Source organism: Pinus tabuliformis, chromosome Q (genome assembly GCF_031772625.1).
Source record: "Pinus tabuliformis cultivar Carrire ecotype Pingquan chromosome Q, CPIR1, whole genome shotgun sequence".
NCBI lineage: Eukaryota > Viridiplantae > Streptophyta > Pinopsida > Pinales > Pinaceae > Pinus > Pinus tabuliformis.
In genome coordinates, this window is record NC_142296.1 from 201,684,725 (window position 1) to 201,712,596 (window position 27,872).

At 38.1% G+C, this 27,872-nt stretch overlaps 1 protein-coding gene and 1 pseudogene across 1 annotated transcript in view; one reads left to right on the forward strand and one right to left on the reverse strand.

The window, feature by feature from the left end:
- LOC149218893 (Nuclear transport factor 2 (NTF2) family protein) overlaps positions 1–27,872 on the forward strand; it is a 352,149-nt gene that overhangs the window by 255,074 nt on the left and 69,203 nt on the right. The window lies entirely within an intron of this gene.
- Positions 7,168–9,854, reverse strand: LOC149218894 (DEAD-box ATP-dependent RNA helicase 17 pseudogene; annotated as a pseudogene).

Sequence of the window (27,872 nt, forward strand, 5' to 3'; positions counted from 1 at the left end):
GATGTGTGCTAGGGCATCGACAAGAGAAGGTGAACCACTCATCCTTCTCATATGCCATAGGAGAAGGTGAACCACTCATCCTATGCATATGTCAATCGTAGGAGAAGGTGAACCACCCACCCTACATACATGTGTCCACAATCATAGGGGAAGGTGAACCACTCACCCTACACACATGTCAACGATCATGGGGTTATCACAGGGGAAGTTGAACCACTCACCCTATATCTAGTGCACGGCTAGGGGAAGGTGAACAACTCACCCTATGGTCGCTCATAGCTCCAAGAAGTACCCCAAGCCCCCAAGAGCTCCCAGAGCTCAGTGTCCAACTCATACGAGACCCTCATAGGAGGGTCGTTTGACGACTCCAAGTCTCTCGCGAAAGGTTAAGAACTTGAACTTCCCCAAAGGCTTTGTGAGAATGTTTGTGACTTGCTCATCCGTCTTGATGTGTTGGAGCCTTATTGCTCCCCATTGTACCATATCCCGGATAAAGTGGTACTTGATATCAATGTGTTTGGAGCGATCGTGGAACATGGGATTCTCTGATAGGCGAATCCCACTCTGGTTGTTGCAGAAGATCACAGTGGTATCTAGCACGTGCTCAAATAGCTCACTGAAGAGCTTCCTCAACCAAACAGCTTCACAACAGGCCATACTCGCAACAATGTATTTGGCCTCGGCGGTGCTTAAAGCAACCGATTTCTGCTTCCTGCTCATCCAAGATATTGAAGCAGACCCCAAAGAGAAGCAACACCTAGACGTGCTCTTACGATCCACCACACTGCCAGCCCAGTCAGCATCTGAATATCCATGTAGCCTCAAGTTCCCGGCAGTGTATCTCAGTCCATAGTGGATTGTGCCCCGGAGATATCTCAAGAGATTCTTAGCAACAATCCAATGAATGTGATGAGGTTCGACCATAAATTGACTCAACGTATTCACAGCAAAGCATATGTCAGGATGGGAGTTTACCAAGAACATCAGGGACCCCACAAGTTGACGATACTCAGAAGGGTTCGCTAATCTGGGCCCAACAACACTTCCACATAGCTTCTTGAACTTGAATTCCATCGAAGTAGATACAGACTTTCAATCCACCATCCCACATCTCTCAAGTAGCTTCACAATGTATTTTCTTTGAGAAAGGAAAATCTCACCTGGCTTTTGCTAGACCTCTAGCCCTAGGAAGTAGTGCATCAAGTCCTAGGTCCTTCATCTCAAATTCGGAAGCCAACTCCCTATTACTTTGATGAATGAGAGGGTCATCACCTGTTAGAAAGAGGTCATCCACATAAAGGACCAAAATGAGAGGCTTGTCCTTTTCAACCTTGAAGTATAGGTTCAGGTCAGCATCGCTCCTTGTAAATCCCAACTTCATAGGATAGATATCAATCTTCTCATACCAGGCCCTGGGGACTTGCTTCAACCCATGGAGGGCTTTCTTCAACATGCATACATGTGTCTTACGATCTTGAACTTCAAATCCCTGGGGTTGTTCAACAGACTTCCTCCTTAAGCGAGCCATGTAAGAAGGCAGTTTTGACATCCATTTGGTGTAGGCTCCATCCTTGCGAGGCAATAAGGGCTATAATTGAACAGATGGTGGTATATCAAGCAATAGGTGCAAATATCTCATTGTATTGTACTCCTTCCTTTTGAGAGAATTCGCGAGCAACGAATCTAGCCTTCAACTTTTCAACACTCTCATAAGCTCCATGTTTGATCTTGTAGATCCATTTTGAAGTGACCACTGACTTGTGCTTGGGTCTAGGAACCACATCCCAGACATCATTCTTCATGATCGACTCATATTCCTCGTTGATTGCATCCTTCTAGACTTGGTGTTTCACAGTTTCTTCGAATGTATAAGGCTTAGATTGTACAATAGTACTCATGGCGGCTAAGTACCCTTGGTACCTGTTCAACTTCTTGCTTTCATGAAATGTCCCCCTTGGTGCAATATGTCTTTCAGCATCTTCAAGAGTATCTTTGAGCCACAAAGGTATTTTTCTTGAAGTAGATGACTCACTAGGAGGTGGATCAATGGGATCCATCGAACCTTCAACATCAGGCATCAGGTAATCAGTCGGACGTTCATCCTGCTTTCCTGCATCATCATCATTATCCTTCCTAAAGATAGGAAGATCTCAAACTTTTCTAAGGGCATAATCTTCATCGAAAGTGATATCATGATTTATTTCCACTTCCCTTTGACTAGGCACATAAATTCTATGTGCCTTCGATGTTTCACTGTAGCCCACAAACGTTCCTTTTTTCCCAGATGCATCTAGCTTGTTTCTTTTCTCTTTCGGCACATGAAAATATACGGGACAACCAAAAATTCTAAAATGAGAAACATCAAGTTTCTTACCAGTGAATACTTCTTTGGGTGTCTTGAAGTGCAATGCTTGATGTGAGCATCTATTTTGAACATACACAATGGTGTTGGCAGTGTCTCCTCATAAGAACTGTGGTAGACCTTGGTCATGAAGCATGGCACGGGTGGCTTCTATAATAGTTCGATTATTCCTTTCGGCAACACCATTTTGTTCAGGAGTATATGCAGTAGTGGTCTCCCTCTTAATGCCAGCTTCTCTACAATAGTCATTGAATTCATTTGATTGATATTCGGTCTCATTATCAGTTCTCAATAATTTGATCTTCTTCCCTGTTTGATTCTTGACCAAGGCTTTAAAAAAGCAGAACCATTTGAACACTTCGTCCTTCTTCTTCAAGAAATAGATCCATGTTTTGCAAGAGAAGTCATCCACAAAATTGCATCGTACAAATATCCACCCAAAGATGTCATGGGAAACATACCTGATAGATCATAATGGACCAATTGAATAATATTGGAAGTTTGACTTTCACTTTAGGGGATGCTCCCCTTGTATGTTTTTCAGCTACACAACCCTGACACACGCCTTCATGATTCAAGTTGAATTTGGGCATAAATGTGACCATCTTCCTTGCATCAGGTAAGGCTTTGTAATGAAGGCGAGCAAATCTTCGGTGCCATAATTCGAATTGAAGAGAAGTATAACAAGTCATTGCTCCCAACGGACCTCCTCCAACCTGATAGAGACCTTCAACTTTGAATCTAAGAGTGAATGCATCTTTTGGGTTCCTTTTCCAAACACAAACCTTCCCATCAATTAATGTCACTTTGAAACCTTTATCTTCCATTGCAGAAATAGAGACTGGGTTCTTTTTCAGATCAGGTACATACAACACTTCTTGTAAATGACGGGTTTGACCTTGATTTAAGTGAAGAGTAACAATCCAAATTCCTTTCATGGGATAAGTGTCATTATCCCCAAGTATAATCTCCATATTTGTCTTCTTTTCAATCAAGTTTGAGAGAGTCTCTTTGTACCCAGTGAAGTGCCTTGAGGCACCACTATCAATCAAACAATGATCTAATGTATCTAGAGGAGAGGTGGTGGTGAGGGAAGAAATAAGATAAAATTCTTTTTTCTTTTCACCAACATTAACTTCTTCATACCTAGAGTTTCTTGACTTCTTGGGAGGACGACCATTTCCATTTTGAGCAGCGGGAGCATTCCTCTTTCCTTTGTTGTTGAACATGTTGTTCCTTTGATTGCCATTTCCCTTGTAGTTGTTGTTATGGTTTTCATCATCTCTTGGAGTATCCTTCTTGTGAGGACACTCTCTAGAAAAATGTCCAAACTTGTTGCAATTGAAGCATCTTCCTTTTCTTCCTTCTTTGAATCCCAAATTGAACCCTTGACCTTGTCTTCTTGGACCAAGATTGTTCTTCCTCTTAGCATGAGCAGAGAAGGTAGTATGATTGTTTCCATTTGAGGGCTTGTCTCTTTCCATCATCCTTATTTCTTCTTGAGCACATCTAGCCAATAATTCATCAAATCTCAGAATCCTATCATTGTTGAGGATGGTAGTGTTAAACACATCCCATTCTTTTGTAAGGCCTCCAAGTGCAATAAGAGTGAGCTCCCTGTCACCAATGACTTCTCCAATAGATAGGAGATCATTCTTGATCTCAGTAATCCTCATGAAGTAGGATTGAATGGATTCTCCTCTATCCATTTTGATGTCTTTCAACTTGTTCTTGAGAAAGAGAACTTGATTTGCATTATCTACTTTGAACATCCCAACCAGCTTGTTATAAATCTCCTTAGATGTTCCCAAATCAGAAATATAGGCAACCAAAGGCTTGTGAATAGAATCAACAATAATTTTCTTAGCTTTAACCTCACCTTTCTTGTACTTAGTTTGTGCAGCTACGGATTAATTTGAAGGAGGCTCCACTATTCTTCCTTTGACATAATCCATGGCATTATTTTCTTCTAATGTCAAATCTAGAGACATATTCCATGCATGATAGTCGGATTTGAAGTAGGATGTAGTTGTCATTGGGACTAGTTCCAAGTTCTTGTCCAACAACTTCCCTTAGTGATTTCTTTTCCTCACTCTTGCTTGGGCTTTGTCTTCACCTAATCTCTGATACCATGTTAATTTTAGATAAAAATGGTATGTTCTATGCTTTAGCAAAATTTACTTCAATGTTCCTTATCAACTCAATGACAATTTCCAATTATTTCCAGTAGCAATCACATTAACTTAAACGCATTGATAGTAATGCACATAGAACATAAAAACAAGTCCAAAAGATAAGCCAAGACAAGAGGACACAAGATTTGGCGGATGCCAGGGAAAAAAACCCCAATGTGGGGAAAACCCTTTGATCAAATCTTCTTATTATTATTCAATAGTTCAGCAGAGAGAGAGTACAAATATCAAATTTACTTGCCCAAAACAACCCTGGAAAATTTGTAGTCAAACTTCAGCCCTAACCAGAATGTCAATGCTGGTCAAATAACACCAAAACGTCCTCCAAGTAGCCTGGTCAACAATAGTGCAATTTGGCCTTCAAGGAGAGTCAAAGTTAGCCCAAAATAGTTTGGTCAAACCTAATTAAAGGAGAGAGAAACACAACTGTAATTTATGTGGTCAAATCGAAAGTCAACGCTGTGGTTAATGCTGGTCAAACTGCCCAAAACATCTCGATTTTTGTGCCCAACAACTTGGCCTAGAAAAATCGGAATTATGCCCTGAAAACCGAAGTTAAAGATGGTCAAATCTACCTTGGTCAACGCTAGACTGTTGCTCTGAAATTTCGGCCTATTCTGTCCCAGAAATATTCGATCTCCTGCCACACGTGCGAAGAAGAGAGAGACTACCCCAAGCTGTACGAACCAATCAAGAGAAGAGGGAGAGATGAAATAATGTGATGAGTGATGTCCAAATGAGGAGAGGTACTCCTATTTATACAATTCATTGAGGGTGAGGAGACACATCCATTGGGCTTCTTGAGCCTACATTTGATTGAAGTCGACCTTGACAATTTGTGCATGAGATAGAATAAATTCAAAATTACGCTTCTGCTTGTTAGAATCAGATGATCTTTATATCAAAATTGGACCTCTCGAAAAGAGGAATCCAATGCAATAATCATCTCCGTCATATGAGTTGTCCTAAGGTGGAATTTGGCCCTATTTGCCAATGTTAACACATACCCTCACTGTCATTTTATGAGGGAATAAAGTCATTGAGGAGAGATCAACATGAAGGATCACTCAATGGATTGTCACACAAAATCTTAAATAGGGTAGTACACACAATACCATTGAAAAAATTTCATAGAAAAATTTCAATAAAAACTAGCACATAGAAACCCTAACAATATCCATTCCATACAATAGCCATAAATATGTTTAAATACATAGAATATTTACAATAAGATTGCATGGACCAATCCTTTATTGTTCCAAAATGACATCTCCAAAGCAAGAGAATAGCTCCATAAGCAAAAAATCCACAAAAGATCACATCTCCACAAGATACAAGGCAAATTTCAGCTAGGCCAAAAATCTGTAAGAAGGCTGAATTGATCCACAAGTGATGATGAAAATGAAATAGAGGTGACCTCTATTTATATGAGGTCTACCTCAAGTAATTTTAGTCTATTGAAGCCCCTACAACAATTTTGACAGAAGATAAACTTGCGTTATGTAACGACCCATCTATAAATATAAAGAACGCAAGCATAATAGCAGGTATACGGTACATGCATATGATAGCTACATATGCATGTGTCGCATACACCGCACTACTATTTTATACTAAATTGATTATAAGTGCTAAATACCATGACACTTCTTTGAATAGAGGTTCTACTCATTCATCAATATTTCTTAATGTATGGGTAGATATTAAAAGAGGACTATATAAATTATATATTCCAGGGTATTGATAAAAAAATTATATTAATAAATTAATAAAATATCTATAAGAAATTAATTAAAAGGAGCTCTAAGTATAAAGCTATAAAGTTATATTAAAAAATATATATAACAAAACATTGTGATATATTAAATCATAATGTTTATAATGTTTAAATGTGATATATATTAAAACATAATGTGATATATAGTATATACAATATAATATTTATATTAAAAGAATATTTTAATAAAAATAGAATATGAATTCAAAACATAAATCATATACATCCTCGACCTTAAAAGAGATAAGGGAGGAATACGTAAGGGGGGAGCGTGTCATCAACAGGCTGAGCGGTGGGCTGCAGATGGAAGAGCGGCCACCGCCAAACAACAGAATAAAACCACGGGACATGGAATTGTGAAGGGGAGAAAAACGGAGGGAAGAATTGTGAAGGAGGAGGAAATCATCCACAGGAAGAGCTTGAGTGTTCTGAGGTTCTGGGCACGGGGGAACAGTCGGTTTCTGTTAAGAAGCTTACTAGATTGAGCAGCCAGGTTTTGCTCAGTTTGGCTGGGTGGATTCGGTCTTTTGGAAACTGTAGCAGCGCAACCGAAGGCATCTTCAACCGCAGCGGCACAGCATATTCAACCGCAGCGGCACAGGTAGGTACCCCAACAGTGCTGTTAATTGATTTTTGTAAGATCTCAGGAAATTTGTTTACAGGTTCATGATATAAATCAGGATATTGTTTATGGTCTTTACATTTGGTATCAGAGCCTTTAATCCTCCGACCTCAAATTATTAAAACCCACCTGCGTTTTGCTAAATTTTGACTTGAATACTGTCTGTAAATTGATTCCAAAGCCTTCTACATAGCCAATGCCCCAGGATGCATATCTATGTCCTTCCACGCACTCGAATATGATCCAAAACATTTTGAACTGAAAGCTCATTCAAGGGCACGCCATGTTTCTGCAATTCTTTCAAATAATCCAACTCAATAGGCTGCAAAAATAACACAACTTCACCTTTCTGGTCTAGACGAGCTATTCTACCAACCCTGTGCACATATTCATTTGCATCTCCTGGAGAGTCATACTGAATAATGCATCCAACTTTCGGAAAGTCCAAGCCTCTTGCTGCTACATCAGTGCATAAGAGAAGAGCACATTTTTCTTCATTATATCCATGAAAAGTTTCCTTTCGTTCTGCTTGTGCCATATTTCCATGTAGACGAAATGTTTTGCATTTTATGAATCTTCCCTTTTCTTCATCCACCTCTTGAAAATGTGAAACCCAGTGAAACTCACTTATGGAAGCATAGTGGAAATCCACTGCATCACATGTTGAGAAGAAATCAACAACCTTGCGAGAAGGTTCTGCTTCAAATTGAGATCGCAAAAGAGCCAACAACACTACAAACCTTAAACGACATGGCACCTTGATGTAACTCTGAACTAACTTAGCTGGAAATCTGTATTCTGATGCTGAACTACAAGTTCCAGGCAGAGCCCATTCATTTGTTAGTGCTTCTGCAGAAAGACCAGAATATAATTTGGTCTTACCTTGAGAAAAAATTCTCTCTTTCAGCCCAATGGTGACAGGATTGTTCAAGCTTATTTTTGCAAGATCATTAACTTCCTCATTCAGTGTTGCTGACAAGAGCAAGTTCTGCCTCTGGTACTCATCATCAAAAGACCGGTTATTTGCTATATTCTCATTGACGAATCCAAGTTTCCCAGCCTCCAACAGGGTCAATATCTCCTTTATGTCTCTACCGAATCCTAGGTCCAAAAGTCTGTCTGCTTCATCAAAAACCAACCAGCGAAGGCGATTATGAACGAAGGAGGATGTATGCTTTAAGTGATCCAAAATCCAATCAGGAGTAGCAACTAGAATGGTTATTCCTTTATACAACCTCGCTTTTTCCTTTGACCGATTCTCACCACCTGTTATATAGCCAGGAACAAGCCAATGGAAGCGGTGCAATAGTTTTTGTACATTTAAATTTGTATTTGGAAACCAAAAATTGCTAGATCTTCATACATAATAAAGACGCTGTGTTTAAAAACAATATCATACCAAGAAATACATATTAAGGAATGAATAAATCATCTGCTCTGATGGTGTCGGCGTCTCTGTAAATCCACGACAACTACGGTAATATTGTCTTGGCTACCTCGAGCAATCGCCAGCTTGTCAGCAACGCTGCGGCGATAGCAGCGGGAGTGTCATCTCAGCCCTCTGCCTGAAGACCGTTGTAGCTTCTGTGTGATCAACATAAGGATGCTCAATGGTTTTGGAATATATTGACAGTTTTATTCACAATCGAGGGCCAAAGACTATTGTGGCATCAGTGGTTTTGGAATATATTGACAGTTTTATTCACAATCGAGGGCCAGCGACTATTGTGGCATTAGTGAGCGTATTAACAATGCACAGTTAAATCCATCTCCCATAACCTGAATACAATTATAGTAAGTGGAACGCACGGAGCATAGGAGCAGTTGTTTGAATTTCCCGGTCTGGTGGCAGCATCGATGCTACGTGGAAGGTGGATGGAGTAATACCATGTAGTATGTGACACGTAGCATCTTATAATGTTACACATTTCAACCGGTGGTATTAGTGAGCCTAGTCTCGAGCACCATATGTCTCATTGACTGCAACAATGATCAAGGTGAATTCAAATGAAAAGGACACGTCTCTGTCGACTATGGACGTCATGTTAAATATTCGTTGTTTTTATATTTGTTGTAGTTCAAAGTAAATGATATTGTTTAATTAATTATAACTCAAACTTTGATAAGAAGAATAAAATAATGTAAATACTATGTTAGATAAATAAATATGATATTTTGTTTAAATTGGTACCATTTAAGTTACGTGGTTCTATTAAAGTTTGACCTTATATTTATTTAAAAAAATAATAATAAAAAATATATGATATTTTGTTTAAATTGGTACCATTTAAGTTTAACCCTTATATTTAAAAAAAAAAAATGTTATAATTGATATTCTAGTAGTATACATTTAAGTAACATATTAACCATTGTAACGATGTGTGTCTTTCTTTAAAAAAGGTAATAGTTTGAGGCGTGATGGGTGTGTTGACGATGTTCATTATAACGAGATAATTAATATTTAAATATTTAATTTTGCGAGTGTTACTTAGTAATTAATTTTGGATGATCTACCCTAGGCATTAATAACCATACCCTTCTGCATTATTTCATATTAGGATAGAATACCCTGCATTAGGACAAGGAGGTCGCGAGACCACCCTCCCTGACCTCAGTGCCAGTAAAATCTGCCTAGCAGATAAAAATAGCAAAAAAACTATACCTGTTTATGAATGTGAAATTGCAAAAAGAAAACTATATGTTAAATTCGAATGTCTACCTCAAATTTTTATAGAATTTTATTATGTACACAGGGAACATTACAATGGTAAAGACATATGAGCGATAACGATGTGATCGGGTAGCATCACTGTCATTAATGCCGCCACCGTCGCCATCATCATCCCCATCGCCCCCACTATCACCGTCGTCTCCACCAAGACCATTATCAACACCAATCATTCCAGCACCACAGTTGACCGTGATAATGAACTCATTGGAAGCCTTATTGGAGACATTAAAAGAATCAACTAAGGCTAAGACCAAAGAAGAACTTCAATCCTTAACTACCAGTTCAGCGGAACCAAAGAATTTTGAGCCCAAAAGATCAAAAGAAGATATTTCTAGGGAGCTTCAGAAAATTAAACTCCCAGAATTTTCAGGAGGTCGAGTAGGTGAATGCGCTGAGGCATGGTTAGAAGGAATGAACAGATGCTTTAGATTAAGAGAATATTCTTCTTCAGCAAAAACAAAAATTGTTGTATTTCAATTAAAGGAAAGTGCCTTGATTTGGTGGGGAAATCTGGAAAAGCAACTGCACCTTACATCAGATAATGTCCCTTGGGAACTATTTGAGGAAAGATTCCGCACAAAGTATTAATTCCATACTTTCAACAACAACAAGCCAAAGCCTTCCATACCTTAGTACAGGGTAATAAAACAGTGGAAGAGTACGAGATAAGGTTTATGGAGCTTGTAAAATACATTCACTACTTAGATTCTAATGAACGTCAAGCTGAACGCTTCATATTTGGGTTAAATCCTCGCATCAAAGCCTTGGTGAGCATGTGGAAACCATCATCAGTAGCTGAGGCAGTAGAATGTGGTCATTATGCAGAAGAGCACCTTGGAATCAAAAAATATGTAGGGCCAACATAACCTTTACAATCAGGATTTCCAGGAAAGACTCCCCAAAATTTCTTCAGAGGAGGTAGCTCGAGGCCACCTTACAGTAATAGATTTACCCCAAGAAATGTAGGAACAAGAGCTCCCATGGCAGTGAACACTATAGCCACAGAATCATCAAACACCAGTCCATGGACATCTTGAGGAATTGCCAGTAGAGGAAGAAATTCGAGAGGAATCAACATGAGAGGACGAAGCTCTTTATCTAAAAATTCACGTCCTGATTCAAGACGATCAACGCAGCGTAATTGTTAGGGATGTGGAGGACCGCATTTTCAACGTGATTGTCTAGAAGCTTCGTCAAATATATTGCATAGGATTGGAAAGGAACCAATATCAAATAATCAAGGTAATCATAGAATTCATGCAGTAGTCAGCAACGACCAAGCAGCACATCAATCCACTATAGTGGAATCTTCAGGTATTATCAATGGTATAAAACTCAAAATCTTATTTGATATTGGTGCCACAGATAGTTTCATTTCGTCATATGCATTAAACAAATGTGGGTTGGCAGCTCGCAGACAAAATGATTTCAAATAGGTGGAAATGGCCTCAGGAGAACTCCAATCCGTGGGCTTAAGTGTGGATCAATGCAAAATTGACCTAGGGGTCTGTACGACTAAACTGAAAGTTTATGTCACAACCTTAGGAACTTATGATCTTATCATAGGTATGGATTGGCTAGAAGCTCATCAAGCTTGGGTAGACTGTTATGGGAAAAGAATTCTAGGTATAAATGATGAAGGAGAAGCAATCCAAATTCAAGGAATCAAGAGAAAAGTATCTTTACGCTACATATCAGCAATGAAAATGAAGCGTTGTTTAAGGAAAGGTTGTCAGGCATATGTAATTCAAGAAGTAAGCAAAGAAAAAGGACCATCCTTAGAACAATATCCGGTGTTAGCCGAATTTCCGGATGTATTTCCAAAAGAACTACCAGGATTACCCCCTGTAAGAGAGCTGGATCTCACTATTGAATTAAAACCTGGTACCCAACCGATCTCTAAAACGCCTTATAGAATGACAGCTCCAGAACTTCAAGAATTGCAAATTCAATTGAAGGAACTACTGGATATAGGACATATTCGACCCAGTATATCACCTTGGGGCGCTCCTGTAATTTTTGTGAAGAAGAAAGATGGATCTTTAAGATTATGCATAGATTATCGAGACTTGAATCGAGCTACAGTAAAGAATCAATATCCTATGCCTCGAATCGATGATCTTTTCGATCAAATGAAAGGAGCTGCTGTCTTTTCAAAAATTGATCTTCGATCAGGCTATCATCAGCTAAGGATTTCTGAAAACGATATTTCTAAGACTGCATTCCGGACACGTTTTGGACATTATGAATTTACTGTGGTACCATTTGGATTAACAAATGCACCAACAGTATTCATGAATCTTATGAACAGTGTTTTCTGCGAATATCTTGATCAATTTGTACAAGTATTTTTAGATGATATTCTCATCTATTCCAAGAATAAGAAAGAGCACGAAGATCATTTATGGATAATATTGTCCTGCCTTAGAGAACATCAGTTGTATGGAAAATTATCCAAGTGTTCAGTCTTTCAGGAAAAGATTCATTACGTAGGTCATATCATATCAGGTGAAGGGATTTCAGTAGACCCAGAGAAGGTAAAAACAATCATGGAATGGCCAATACCAAAAAACGCACATGAAATACGAAGCTTTATGGGTTTAGCCGGTTATTACTGAAGATTTGTGGAGGGATTCTCCAAAATTGCAAAACCGATTACCACACTTCAGCGTAAAGGTGTTAAGTATGAATGGACTGAGGAATGTAATAAAGCATTCTCTGAACTCAAAAGACTACTCACCAGTGCACCAATTCTAAGAGTCCCTGATATGGACAAAGACTTTACAGTATGTACTGATGTATCCAAGCAAAGGCTGGGTGCAATATTGATGCAGGATAGAGGAGTGATAGCATATGCTTCCAGAAAGTTAAAATCTCATGAAGAACTCTATGCTACTCATGATTTAGAGTTAGCCATTGTAGTACTAGCTTTAAAGATCTGGAGACATTATCTAGTGGGGCGAAGTTTTACACTTAAAAGCGACCATCAAAGTCTACAATATTTGTTCACCCAAAGAGACTTAAATGCCAGACAAAGGCGATGGAGTGAATTCCTAAGTGAATATGACTTTGGAATATCATACATTAAGGGAAAAGAAAATGTAGTAGCAGATGCTTTAAGCAGAAGACCTTGGATATTTTCTCTCATACCTATTAAAGTAGACTTAAGACAATGAGTACTGGAATATCTCATAAAAGATAGCTGGTATTTAAAGGTGAGATCTAGTCTTGAGGGTAAAAAGCCAAAAGAATCTAAATTTGAAGGATATGAACTAGAAAATGATGGAATCTTATGATTCCATGGAAGGATGTATATTCCTGATAATAAGGATCTTCGAGACACTATCCTTAGGGAAGCCCATAGAGCAGTATATTGTGCACATCCTGGAGTAAAGAAAATGTATTTGGATACTAAGAAATTCTTCTTCTGGTCAGGCATGAAACATGATATCGCCCAATTTGTTGCAAAATGTTTGGAATGTCAACAAGTAAAAGCAGATCATTGTCATCTAGTAGGTCTCTTGCAACCTCACGACATTCCTATGACCAAATGGGAGATTATTTCTATGGATTTTATCGCTGGGCTACCTTTTACTTCTCAAAGACACAATGCCATTCTGGTAGTAGTAAATAAATTAACAAAAAGCGCCCATTTCATTCCCGTAAGAGATACTTACGATGTTGCTGACGTAGTTCGAGTATTCATAAATGAAATTATCAGATTTCATGGAGTACCTAAGAAGATTATATTCGATAGAGATTCGCGATTCACTTCAAGATTCTGGACTTGCATGCAGTCAGCCTTAGGAACTCAACTAAATTTAAGCATTGCTTACCATCCTGAGACTGATGGGCAAACAGAAAGGGTAAATCAAGTACTTGAAGATATGTTGAGAATGTATGTTATGGATCAGCAATCACACTGGGAAAAGTACTTACCCTTAGTCGAATTCACATACAATAACAGTTACCACAGTTCGATTAGAATGCTTCCGTTTGAAGCATTATACGACAGACCTTGCAGAACACCATTAAGTTGGGACAGGTTAGAATATCGAGTGATGATAGGACCAAAATTAATCCGAGAAATGGAAGAGCAGGTAAGACAAATTAGACAACGATTAAACGAAGCACAGGATAGACAAAAGAGTTATGTTGATGCTCATAGAATTGATAGGAAGTATGAAGTAGGGGATTAGGTTTTCATCCGCATCAAACCAAATAAAAGTACTATTCGATTCGGAAAAGGGACAAAGTTGTCACCCTGATTTATTGGACCATTTAAAGTCCTGGAAAGAGTTGGACCTGTCACCTATCGTCTTGCCCTACCACCTCACCTGCATAAAATTCATAATGTATTTCATGTATCTGTATTAAGACATTATATAGTTGATCAATCTCATAACCTTCAATGGAAGGAATTGCAGGTATCGGACGAGGGAATCGTATCGGTCGAACCATTACGTATACTGGAACGTAGGGTTTGACAGCTCAAGAATCGCCTGGTAGACCAAGTTAAGGTCCAGTGGGACAAGTATAGTCCTGGATCAGCTAGTTGGAAAGATACAAAAGGCATATGTCAAAGATACCAAAATCTGTGTTAATTTTGAAGAACTTTAAGCTATGTTTAGTATATATTTACTTCACTGCAATCAGAGACTCAAAACCATTTTGAATGATTATATATAAATGTGAAATTTTGTGACATAATCTATGTTTAAATTCTGCTGGTACATGGATACCAAAACAAAATATGTTATTGATCTTACTAAATTATAGTTGTCAAAGTAAAGTTTAAGACAATTAAATGATTTTACTTCTGATAGGAATTAAGATATTATAAATCTGTTTTATTTATACATGTCAATATGATCGATGGAATAGAAATCAAGGAATAATTACATTTTAAATGAAAGTCAATGACATGAATAGAATATGGCAAAATATGTTATACTGTAGTTGACATATGTGAATTATACATAAGTTATTTTGAATATGCTAATGCACATTTTATAAATGCATGGATAAGTGTATGATTGCAGATAATAAACAGTTACCAAAATGACCACGTGATGACAGAACCTCAGAACAATTAAGGCTCGAAGAGATTCTATGATAGGGTATTAACCCTAATTCTACTGGGAGGGGTGGAGGTGTTGCCCACCGTTTATCCTCCGAACCCTAGAGTCATGGGAGGACTGTGCGAATCACGCTCCCCTAGACGTGTGATGATGACTGCCGGATGCCTACTGGGAATCAGGTCGGTATAACCGACGCTGTCACCTTAGAGTTTATGAATGGTTAGGTTAGTAAAACTGACGCCATGGCATACTCCAGTAGAGGACGGATAGGATGGGAGCAGAAGAGATTAGGAATGATAGGATGATTTTAGAATAGCTTGAGAACCTGGATAGGGCAAGGCATGACCATTAAAATCATAAACCTAAAAATATTCAAAACACCAATTTTATAGTCTCCTTATATTAAATAAGAATTTTAACCTCGGTTTACAAACCTAAGAAGAATGTACTAATTGCTATCATAAGTAATCAGATAAGATAAAAACTCTAACTTCGGGATGAAGTTTTCTGAAGGGGGAGTGTATGTAACGACCCATCTATAAATATAAAGAACGCAAGCATAATAGCAGGTATACGGTACATGCATATGATAGCTACATATGCATGTGTCGCATACACCGCACTAGTATTTTATACTAAATTGATTATAAGTGCTAAATACCATGACACTTCTTTGAATAGAGGTTCTACTCATTCATCAATATTGCTTAATGTATGGGTAGATCTTAAAAGAGGACTATATAAATTATATATTCCAGATTATTGATAAAAGAATTATATTAATAAATTAATAAAATATATATAAGAAATTAATTAAAAGGAGATCTAAGTATAAAGTTATAAAGCTATATTAAATATATATATATATATATATATATACAAAACATTGTGATATATTAAATCATAATGTTTATAATGTTTAAATGTGATATATATTAAAACATAAAGTGATATATACAATATAGTATTTATATTAAAAGAATATTTTAATAAAAATGGAATATGAATTCAAAACATAAATCATGTACATCCTCGACCTTAAAAGAGATAAGGGATGAATACGTAAGGGGGAAGCGTGTCATCAACAGGCTGAGCGGTGGGTTGCAGATGGAAGAGCGGCCACCGCCAAACAACAGAATAAAACCACGGGACATGGAATTGTGAAGGGGAGAAAAACAGAGGGAAGAATTGTGAAGGAGGAGGAAATCATCCACAGGAAGAACTTGAGTGTTTTGAGGTTCTGGGCATGGGGGAATAGTCGGCTTCTGTTAAGAAGCTTACTGGATTGAGGAGCCAGGTTCTGCTCAGTTTGGCTGGGTGGATTCAGTGTTTTGGAAACTGTAGCAGCGCAACTGGAGGCATCTTCAACTGCAGGGGCACAGCATATTCAACCCCAGTGACACAGGTAGGTACCCCAGCAGTGCTGTTAATTGATTTTTGTAAGATCTCAGGAAATTTGTTTACAGGTTCATGATATAAATTAGGATATTGTTTACTGTCTTTACACGTTACAAGCCAATCCACTAGCAAAATGAAAAATTAGACCATAAATGCCCACGTATGTGAGTCATAGCCTCTCATAATGCTGACGACATTCCCTTTTAGGGCTGAAAATGCCATGCCAATGTGTATTGAGGCATCCAAAAGTGTCAAATTGCCTGTATCATCCAAAATTTGAGGAATTGCCCTCAAATCCTCCTTTGGGGTCCCAAGTGCAGAATGGGAACCATGATGTGGTCTCCATGGGTCTCCAACTGTCCAAATAAGGCCCCTCTCTAGTGTTAAGTCTTATTCGAGTGCAGAAGCCCTCCCTAGTCTCTCAATGGGAGACCATCCTCATCTGGGCTCTGAATTAGGCCTTGCCCAATAGGTTGTGTCAAGGCCATCCTAGGGGCACACTAGGTCCAGTGGTGTCATCATGAAGGATCCTCAATGCTAGGTCAAAGTATACCAACGTCCTAGGTCTCGACGGTACAGGAGGCTCAACTCTGTCAATGTCACATCTGCTAAGTCGTATATTTCTCTGAAAGGCCTGGGTATTTGTGGAGTGGGTGCCCTCAAGGCCTAGGATGATGTGGTCCACCTGACAAAAATAACATGAACTCAAGTGAAAGTAACCATCCATCAGAGAATAAGATCAATAATGCATCTAAGTGGACCAAACTCGAATGTTAAGGGCATATTAATACTTAAAAGAAGGATCACCTGCTAATATCTACCTAGACCAAGTCCCATAAAGGTGTTCCCTACCTTGATAGAGGAGGCTAAAATAAACCCTATTAGGTGCTTTGAACCCTTAAGGGGAAGTGACAGATCCAAGGTCAACCCCTCAATCAATAGGTGTTAGCGCAAACATGTGAAAATGAAAGGGAAAAGGCTTCATGTCCTAGTGCCATGATCAAAGGGACTAGTTGATGGGGTGTCCACTTCCTGAGTGTACAAATGTAAAGGAGGGAGCAATCATGGAGGCATGAGTTTCCTTGCTCGGCGTGTTTTTTCCACCACTCTTGTGCACCTTTCACTTCTTCTTGATCATTCTTTCTATTACCACTCAAGGGTTAGAGCTTTCTCTTAATGATGTAGCATTTTTATTACTCCTTAAGATAAGTTAGTTCATTGCTTATCAGGGTTGGGACATGCAAGGGTTCCTTTTGATGTAAAGGAGCATCATGTGTTCGGGAACTTGGTGATGGCATGCTAGAATTTTGCCCACATGCTAATCTTATGTCTCGACTATCTTCTATGTTTTGCTTTTCTTCTTTTTCTTCCATTGTGGCCATGATATGTTTTTTCATTTTTTTAGTGGCACCAACCTCTAGGGCAATAGTTTTATGAACCTACTCAAGGAGTGTGAACATATGGGTTCCAAATCCCAACGAACCAATGACCCGTTAGACCCAAATAATGGAGGTGAGATATGGGGCATGTAATGTGTTATGAAAAGTGTTAAGTATGGTATAGGGTATATTGAACATACTATCTCATGCCGGGTTTTCCAGATAGTGCCCCTCCTATAACCATAAGGCCTCAAGGGAGGTCCCACTAGGCTAGGGATAAAGATTAACCCCCCTAGTAATGTGAGAGAACAAAATCACGATCAAGCTTGGTCAATCTTCCAGATCATGCCTTTATCCATACTAAAGGACCAAAACAAACAAGTATAAGCACCCGATTGCAAAATGATCACAATACCTTTTGAATAGTAGCCCACCCTCATTCAAGTGTAAATTCCAAATGGTGAGAAGCACATGGATGATGCAAATGGCGGAGGAACATGGTATATTATCGTCAAATAGTGGTTGTCAGGGGTTGCTGGTTATCTGACTAGCTGTCAAATGTAAGAGAAAAGTATTTCTCCTATGGGGTACCCATTTTGGTGGGTAACACACCCTACATTTGCTCAGTATATGATGATATGCCACATTCCTTCACCATTTGCACCAACCAGACACCTCTCACCATCCGACATTCCTCTTGAAGGAAGGTGGATCACCATTTGGCAGGTAATTTAACCATTTTGCAATCATGTGTTTTTACTTAAATGTTTTGGGCAATCTAACATGGACTAAGGGGTGGTCTGGATAATTGACTGATCTTGATAGTAAATTTGTTCTCTCACCTTACCAGGGGAATTAGTTTTTGACCTAGTCTAGTGGGACCTCCTTTAAGGCCTTAGGGTTATAGGAGGGGCACTAGGAAAACTTGGATTGAAGTAGCATGTCCATAACCACTCCATACTTACCACTTTTCACCATTCCCCTAATTTCATGTCCATCCTTTGGTTCATTAGTATTGGCATCCTCATATCCTCATCCTTGAGTGTAGGCTGAAAACTTTGCCTTAGATGTTGATGCAACTACAGGAAAGGTAAAAGCATAAAATGGCCACAATGAAAGAAAAGATAAAATGAAAAAGATGGTTGTGATTAATTAATGCGTGGGAAAAAACCTAGCATGAGCTCTACCCCCTCATTAGCCATAACCCTATTCCTGTGCACTTGATGCTTCATCACATAATAAAGGAAACCCTTGCATGTCCATATTACCTCTAAATCTAGAAGGTCTTGTGAGATGCCTCACAAGGCAAAAGGCAGACCAAGAAACAACAATGAGGTGGATGTCGCTATCACCTCTGTGATCCACTTCCTACTCTTTAGTGGAATTTCACCACACAGGAAGCTTCCCAATTTACATCACCTAAAGGATATTCTAGGTCTAGAGTTCAAAGGTGACAAATAAATAATCCTACCCAAGGTACTCAGGCTAAGGAAAGGCTCAATTCTATTATACAAGGAGTAGCATACCTATGAAGCAACCTATAAAGGACTTGTAGCCTAGGATTTTGATGTATGCTTCAATATTAACCCAACTAGGCATACAAGAGAGAGAAAAGGTTTGCCTTAATGATGTAATAAAAAACAAGAGGCACAAACCTTCAACTGACCCTAAATTGAAGCCTTAGTGCAGAATTAGGGTTTTTCTAACCCTAGAATCGCCTAGGGTTGATGGAATCAGCCCGAGGGAGAGACTTCTAACCATGCAAAATGCTAGGTTTTGATGTTTTAAAGGATCAACAAGGTAGAATGACCTCCAACCAACTCAACACTCTTGCCCTAGTTGAATTTGACCTTAAACCTTAACCCTGGTGGCTTGCCTTGAAGGGACAAAATTCTAGGAGAGAGATAAAAAGCTAAAAATTTTATGATCTTTGACCATCAATATGGATGCCTTCTATCTACTTGCGTGATGGAGTCTTAAGGGAATTTAACCATGGAAATATGAAATCTTTGAAGGGAGTAACGGGGAAAACCCTAGTCATCACTTTATGTGGGGATAAATTCACTAGAGAAAAGCTCTCTAGGAGGTTCTCTAGGGAAGTTCAAGAATACAAATTAAAGCATGAAAAAATTCACCAAATATTTCATATAAACAAGAGACTTTAAACATGGAACATAGAAAACCTAGCAACATTACATGCAATAATTATAAAAGAAATTTAATATAAGGTACTCACACTATATCCAACAAACAAGGTCTGTTTATCCCAAAATGACATCTCCACAACAAATACTAGTTTCCAATAGCCAAATATCCATAAAAGATCACATCTCCACAAAGTATCAAAGTACAACAAGTTGGGCCGAAATCTCTAAGAGAGGTCGAGTTCTCCACAATTGATGATGAATAAACACCTGAGGTGACTCTCTATTTATATGAGGTTTACCTCACTTAATTTCTAATTAAAATTCCCTACACAAGCTTGATTTTAAGTGGACAAAAAGTAAATTAGGTTTACAAGCCAACCCACTAGCTTTACAACTTAATTTGCCATTATAAGCCCACACATGTGAGTCATAGGGATAAAAATGTGATGAATTCATGCCCTTTTAAGGCAACAAATTCTCCATCAAAGTAAAACTAAGGTTGAAAATGTCCCCAAGCACCATGATTATCCTCAATTTGAGGAAAATCCTCAAATTATGTATCAAAGCAACTCCAAGGGTCTTGTTACCCACAAGAATGGATAACCCCATAGGAGAAAATTGTTCTCCTACATTTGATAGCTAGTCGAATAGCCAACTAGCCAGCATCCCCTGACAACCACTATTTGATGATGATGTGCCCTAGGCCTCTGCCATCTGCATTAGCCACATACCTCTCCCCATGTGGCATTACCACTTGGACAAAGGTGGATTCAAAGGTACTTTGATCATTTTGCAATTAGGTGCTTATACTTGTTTGTTTTGGGCATTTAGTATTGATAAAGGGATTATTTGGAAGATTGACCAATCTTGACTGCAAATATGTTCTCTCACCTTACCACGGGGGCTAATCTTTAGCCTTAGTCTAGTGGGTCCTCCCTTGAGGCCTTAGGGTCTGTTGCACTCAAATTGTCAAAGTTCCAAGGAAGCAAAAGTACCAATTTTTTCAACAAGGATCGGATCACATATCAGCAGTCCCTGTGTCATAGTCATCCCATTTTGCAAGCTATATATTGTAAATGATCTTAGTAAAACCATGAGTCTATGTAACGACCTAGGTAAGCCTATAATTTGATGACGAATTCCATCCTAGGAGGTTTTTTAACCTCATTGATTACCTGTATTTTTCGACATGACTAATCGGAAGAGTTTTTTCCCTCCAGCTTAAACCCCCAAATCTAGCATGAAATTTATTGTCAAATTATTTGGTGAGTCCTAGTGGTTTAGTCAACTCTGATGTAAAAGTGGTTTGGGAATAATTTAAGCTAATTAGCTAAATCATTTTATTACAAATCACTTGGTTTACTAGATCATATTGAATCGTAGATGGGTTTTGTGTCTTGAGGGTCTAAGACAAATGTGTATTCCCTCTTTGAGTCTTTGAAAGAAAAAACATATGTAATAGAGGGTTGGAAACATAATTAATCCCCTCATGTGTAAATTAAATATTTTTTTTGGAAAAATCAAATTAAATCATAAGCCTGAAAATTAATTAATTAGAGTCAAAAGTAAAATTTCTAGGAAAATAAATTCTCCAAATGGAAAAATTTGTGGTTCTTGAAAGAATCAATTTTTAAAGGTCCTCGACCAAGGGAATATTGTATTTTTCAAGAAAATTTGGACCCTTGGACCTTGGTGGTTAAGTCAAAGTCAATTTTTTTAGGAAATTAGCTCTAAATAATTAATTTTGAGCTAATTAAAATGAAATTAAATGATAATTTCGAAAATTGCTGAAGTGTAAACTTCTTGATAACATAAATTTATATATATTTTTATTAATAAATGAATACTGAATTGATGATTACATTTTTAGAGAGAGCCCCGGTTATATACAACCTTAGGTGCCTCTTGGTGAAAGGGCATGATCTTTGGTCATGCCCTTTTGCCTAAATACTACAGCTAATCAAATTTACATAATCCTAACTAATTTTTACATAACATTGCCTTCCTCTCGAAAGAATGCTTTGTCCTCAAAGCATACGTAACGACGGATGTTGTTGACAAAATGATTCATTCTCCCAAGAAGCTTCTTCTTCGAGTAAGTCCTTCCACTTGATCAAATATTCCTTGATAGTACGATATCGAAGCTTTCTTTCTCTAGTAGACAAAATACCTTCTGGTTCTAGAATGACTCTTCCCTCATCATCTAAGGATGGAAGCATTGTTTGCGCTGTTTGATTGTTACCTAGTGCCCTTTTAAGGCAAGATACGTGGAAGACGTTGTGAACACTACTTGTCTCTGGAAGGCTTAAACCATACACAACTTGGCTAATTTTTTTGTTGATCTGATAAGGTCCATAAAACTTTGGTGCCAATTTGTTTTTTCCTTTCTATTTTAAGGATAATTGTTTGTATGGTTGGAGCTTAACAAATACCCATTCTCCGACTTCAAACTCTCTTTCGGTTCTGTTACGGTTTGCTTGTTGCTTCATACGATTCCTTGCATTGTTCAGGTTTTCTTTTAATATTTGGATGATTCTTTGGGTTTCTTCTAGTTGATCTTTAACAGCAGGTAGATTTGTTTGGACAACAGCTAGATCCTTTCATTTCGGGGGTTCATACCCATATAAAGCTTGAAATGGCGTCATTTTTGCTGATGTATGATAAGTGGAATTATACCACCACTCAGCAAGATGTAACCATTGAGCCCACTTATTTTGTTTTTTTTGTAGTGTAGCAACATAGGTAGGCCTCCAAACATTTTATTGACAACCTCTGTTTGAGGGTGATAAGCGGAACTCATATTTAGGTAGGTTCCTATATGGCTGAACAATTCCTTCCAGAAATTACCTTTGAATTTGGCATCTCTATCACTCACAATGACTTTCGGAAAACTGTGTAACTTATATATATTTTTGCAAAATATTTCAGTGATTTCTTTTGCTGAGTATGACTTCTTTATTGCCATAAAGTGAGCATATTTGGTGAGTCTGTCGACTACTACGAAAATCTTGTCCTTGCCTTCAGATACTGGTAATCCTTCGATAAAGTCCATCGAGATTTCTTCCCATTTCTGATTTGGAATGTTTAAAGGGTGAAGTAATCCTGGTGTCGTAATATTTTCACTTTTATTCCTTTGACATGTGTCACATTCTGCTACATATTTCTGAATATCACGATTCATTCCCTTCCAAAAGAAGGATTGACGTGCATTGTAGTAAGTCTTAAAGAATCCTACATGTCCAGCTGACGGTGAGTCATGTGATTCCTTGAGTATCTTAAACTTAAACTTGGAATTTGTATTTAGATAGATTCTTCCCTTGTACCATAGGATATCATTCTTCCACTCAAATTTTGAGTTGTTGGGAAGGTTATTGATTATTGCCGTTATTTCTGGATCCTTGGCATACTCACTTCGAATTTCGTTAAGCCACTCAGGGACAACAACCGAAATTGCAAGTAGTGTTGGTTCTTCATCTTTCCTGGATAGGGCATCTGCTACCACATTGTCTTTACCTCTTTTATGTAGTATTTCCAAGTCAAAAGCGGCAATTTTTTCAATCCATTTTTGTTGTTCTTCGGAAAGTGTTTTTTGTTGAAGGAGGTGCTGGAGACTGTTGTGGTCTGTTCGAATAGAAAACTTACTTCCCAAAAGATATTGCCTCCACTTAGCTAGTGCATGCATGATAGCGAGCATTTCTTTGTTGTATGTGGATTTGAGGCGTTCTCTTTTGTTGAGCTTCCTACTTTCAAAAGCTATTGGATGTCCTTGTTGCATTAATACTGCACCTATACCGAATCTGGAAGCATCACACTCAATGATAAATGGTTTAGAAAAATCTGGTGTTGCTAATACGGGAGCATTAGACATAATTTCCTTTAATTTTTCAAAACACCTTCTTGCCTCCTCATCCCATAGAAACGAATTCTTCTTTAAAATATTTATTAGAGGTGCAGTTATATGTGCATAGTTTTTAATAAATCTTTGGTAATATCTAGTCAAACCTAAGAACCCACTTAGCTTGGATACATTAGCAGGTTTGGTCCATTCTTTTATAGCTTTGATTTTATTAGGGTCCACCTTTATGCCTTCATGGGATATAATGTGTCCAAGGTATTCTACTTCTTTCTTTCCGAAGGTGCATTTGGATTTTTTTTTGCATAAAATTGGTGTTCTTTAAGTAGTGTAAGAACTTTGTCCAAATGTTGCAAGTGCTCCTTCCAAGTTTTACTGTAGATTAGAATATCGTCAAAGAATACTAATACAAACTTCCTAAGATGTGGACGAAATAATTCGTTCATGGTTGCTTGAAACATTGTTGGTGCATTGTTTAATCCAAACGACATTACTTAAAATTCATAGTGACCTTCGTGTGTTCGGAATGCTGTTTTTGATATGTCCTCTAATTTGATTCTAATTTGACAGTAGCCTGATCTTAAGTTCAATTTTGAGAAATACTTTGCGCCATGTAGCTCATCCAACATTTCATCGATAAAGGGGATTGGGAACTTGTTTTTGATTGTTATTTTGTTTAATCCCCTATAATCAATGCATAGCCTGAATGAACCATCTTTCTTCCTTACCAACACCACTGGAGCAGCGTAAGGACTTTTACTTTTCGAGATGATCCCACACTTTAAGAGGTCTTGGATTAATCTCTCAATTTCTGTTTTTTGGTGATGTGGGTATCGGTATGGCTTGATGTTGACAGGGTCTAATCCTACCTTGACTTCTATTGTATGCTCAATTTCTTTATTAGGCGGCATCTTCATAGGTAGGTCTTGAAATACTTTTTCATGCTTCCGATTAGCTCTTGTATCTCTGGTGACTCTTCACTAGTCATATTTGCAGATAACATTTCTAATTGGTGACATTGTACTACATAAGCGGGTGCTCCTTTTCGAATCATCTTCATCATCTGAGATGATGATACAATTTGATTTTCTGGTGCTTGGAATCCATGTAATTTGTACTTCTGACCTCCCCATTTGAATTTTATATATTGTACTTGGTGGTTGGCAGCATAAGTACCTAAAGTTTGTAACCACTGGATACCTAAGACTACATCTACTCCTCCTAACAGTACCGTGAAAAAAGGAGACTTTAAACTAAAGTCTTGAATCTGCAATTTAACCTTATGGAATTTCCCCACCTTTTCAATCTTCTTACCGTCAGCTACCATCACCTTCATGTTTGGTAAGAGAAATGAAAAAATATTGAGCCTCTTTACCATGGTTGCATCTAAAAAATTGTGTGTGCTACCAGAGTCAATGAGAACCACCACGTTGTTCTTCTTTATGTGTCCTTTTAACTTTAAAGTCTGAGGTTGTGATATACCTGTCATAGCTGATAATGACACTTGCGGAATACTTTCGTCATCTAATTCTGGTGAGAATTCTGGGGCATCTTCTGTTTCTTCTATGTCAGAATCTTCACTGTTTGAATCATTGGTTGCTTCACAATTATATAGGTTCTTTGGTTCTTTTCCTTTAGCACACCTATGTTTGGGGTCCCACTTCTCACCACAGCGCTTGCATTTACCCTCTTTTATCCTTTGTGTTTCCACATTAGATTTTTCATCTTCACGACGATGTGGTGGAACATATCTTGTATTTTTTGCGTTTGCATACTGAGGTATTCTTCGTCTTGAATATGTTTTTTCGGATTTTGACCAAAATATTTGTTCGAATTTCTTTTCGGTTGTTTTTGCTTTTCGTCTTGCTACTTCTATTGATGAAATGTCATGCATCTCAAGTTCTACTTGTAAATGGGTTTTGAGTCCTGAGACGTATGATTGAATTAAACGAGATTCTGATAACCCAGGTACTCGTGTTACTAAGGTTTCCCATTCTTTAGTGTATTTGTCCACACTTCCTTTTTGTCGTAATTTGATGAGTTTTGAAAAGAACTCTTCTTCTTTTACACCTTGGAATCTTTTAAAGAATGCATCCTTGAACTTTCTCGAGCTAATGACGTGTGTTGTCTTTTTCTACCACATATACCAATTATATGATTCCCCTTCCATTTTCATGGATGTACTTGAGCTTTTCGTCATCATCATTGATGTCATATATCTCAAAGTATTCTTCTGCTTTATTTATCCATGCAACATTGTTTTTTTGTTTCCATTGAATTTAGGCATCTCGACTTTTGCCCTTCGCTGGTATGTTGCTAATGGTTGAGTGAAAAAGGGGTGTTGATTGGTAAAGGTATCCTAGAGTTGCTTGTTTGTAAGGGTTGCGTTACTCACTTCTTGGTGGGGTGTCGCTGATTTTTTTGGGGATTCAACTTTTTCATAAGAGTCCGTTGACTTTGTTGAATCTGATGAGATGTGTTCTTGATTCTTGTCATTTTCTTTTAGTAGTTGTTCGGGTGTACAATTTGCCTTTTTACACAGAATTTTCAGTATTGTTAAGGCCTCTCTGATGTCTACTTCTGTTTGGATATGTTGATTTTCCATCTTTATTTCTATTCAATTTGTCGTATCCTGAAGATTTTTTATTTTGTCATCTTGTTTTTTGATATTGTCAGCCTGCCCCTCAAGCTTGATCTGGAATTCATCTAATCTTTTATTGACCTCGTCGTGGTTGTTAGTTATCTTATGCTTTGCGTCCACCAATTTTTTTTGGAAATCCGCCATTGTCATTGTCGACATTGAGCGAGTTTGCAGGGGCGTGTATTTATCTGCCAACTTAATTTTTTTTTTTAAATAATCAAATTAAATTAATTAATTTAATTATAGGACATAAGTTTTTTTTAGTTAATTAAAATAAATTTAATTAATTAAATTAACTTATATATATATATAACTTATAACTAAATTAAAGTTATATATTATATAACTTATAATTAAATTATAGTATATGTTATATATATCGTACGGATAGTCACGTCTGACTGATCCGTCACCTCCGGCAGATATCACTTACTCCTAACAGTCACGTTTGACCCTCGTGGGGATATCACCACAGCCTACCGCAATGGAGCAGGGACTACGGTGTTGCGGCGGATGGTCAGCGGCCGGAAATGGCAGTCGGAAGGTCGGATGGCAGCGGACAGGACAACAGGGACACGGGTGACGGATGCAACAGTCTTCTCGGCAGATGGCGTGACCAGGATGCAGACGATAAGGGTACAGTGGAACAGGGATGTTGTCCACTGTTAGACGAAGCGAAAGCAGAGATAGGTGATAACAGTCAGATTATTGGAGAAAGCGGAGATACGATGCGGGGACGTGTTGACAGGAAATATAGGTGGTGGACAGAAGCAGAATAGGTAGCGAAGGGCATAACGTAGTGAAATATTGCAGGTTGAAGGCCGTAGAACACGAGGGTTTCTAGGTCGAGGGTTGTACCTCTGATACCAGATGAAGTGTAAATTTCTTGATAACAGAAATATATATATATATATATATATATATATATATATATATATATATATATTGTTAAGATTAGGTATGTTCTATGCTAGAGCAATTTATTTAAATTTTCACAGTTAGCAATCACATCAGCATTACGATAAACTGCAGATAGAACATAAATATAAAACGCAGAAGACAAGCCAAGACAAGAGGACACAAGATGTGGCGCAAGCCAGGGACAAACCCCACAATGTGTGGGGAAACCCTTTGATCAAATCTTCTTTTATCTTCAAAGTTTAGCAGAGAAAGAGAGAGAGAAAGATAGTACAATTACAACAGAAGTCAACACTTTGACTTGTCTAGATCTAAGCATAGATCATCTCCTATAACGACGAGATCAGTTGAAGACATTTTGCTTCAACTGATACCTATCATCGCGCTGCATCTCGTCCTCTAGTTGCACTACTGCATATTGCCCCATGCTGCTGTCCAGGTCCATGATCTTTCTCAGACTAATGTGCATCATTATCATGCTACTGCCCCTGCTAATGTATCATTGGTCTGCCCATGCACATGATTTCATAGTGCTGCCCATCATGCTGCTGCCCATGCTTCATGTATTCGTTGCACAGCCCATCTACAGTATATCATGTTGCTACCCAAGACTGCATTATATATATGTGCCCAGATCATAGATGCTGCTTATAGATATACTGAGATCATCATTAGCCTTCTCTGATTATTCATCCGAAGATATTTCCTTCAGGTTACAGGTATGCCAAGTATCACATATTTCATCATTATGTTGAACATTAGAACTGCTTC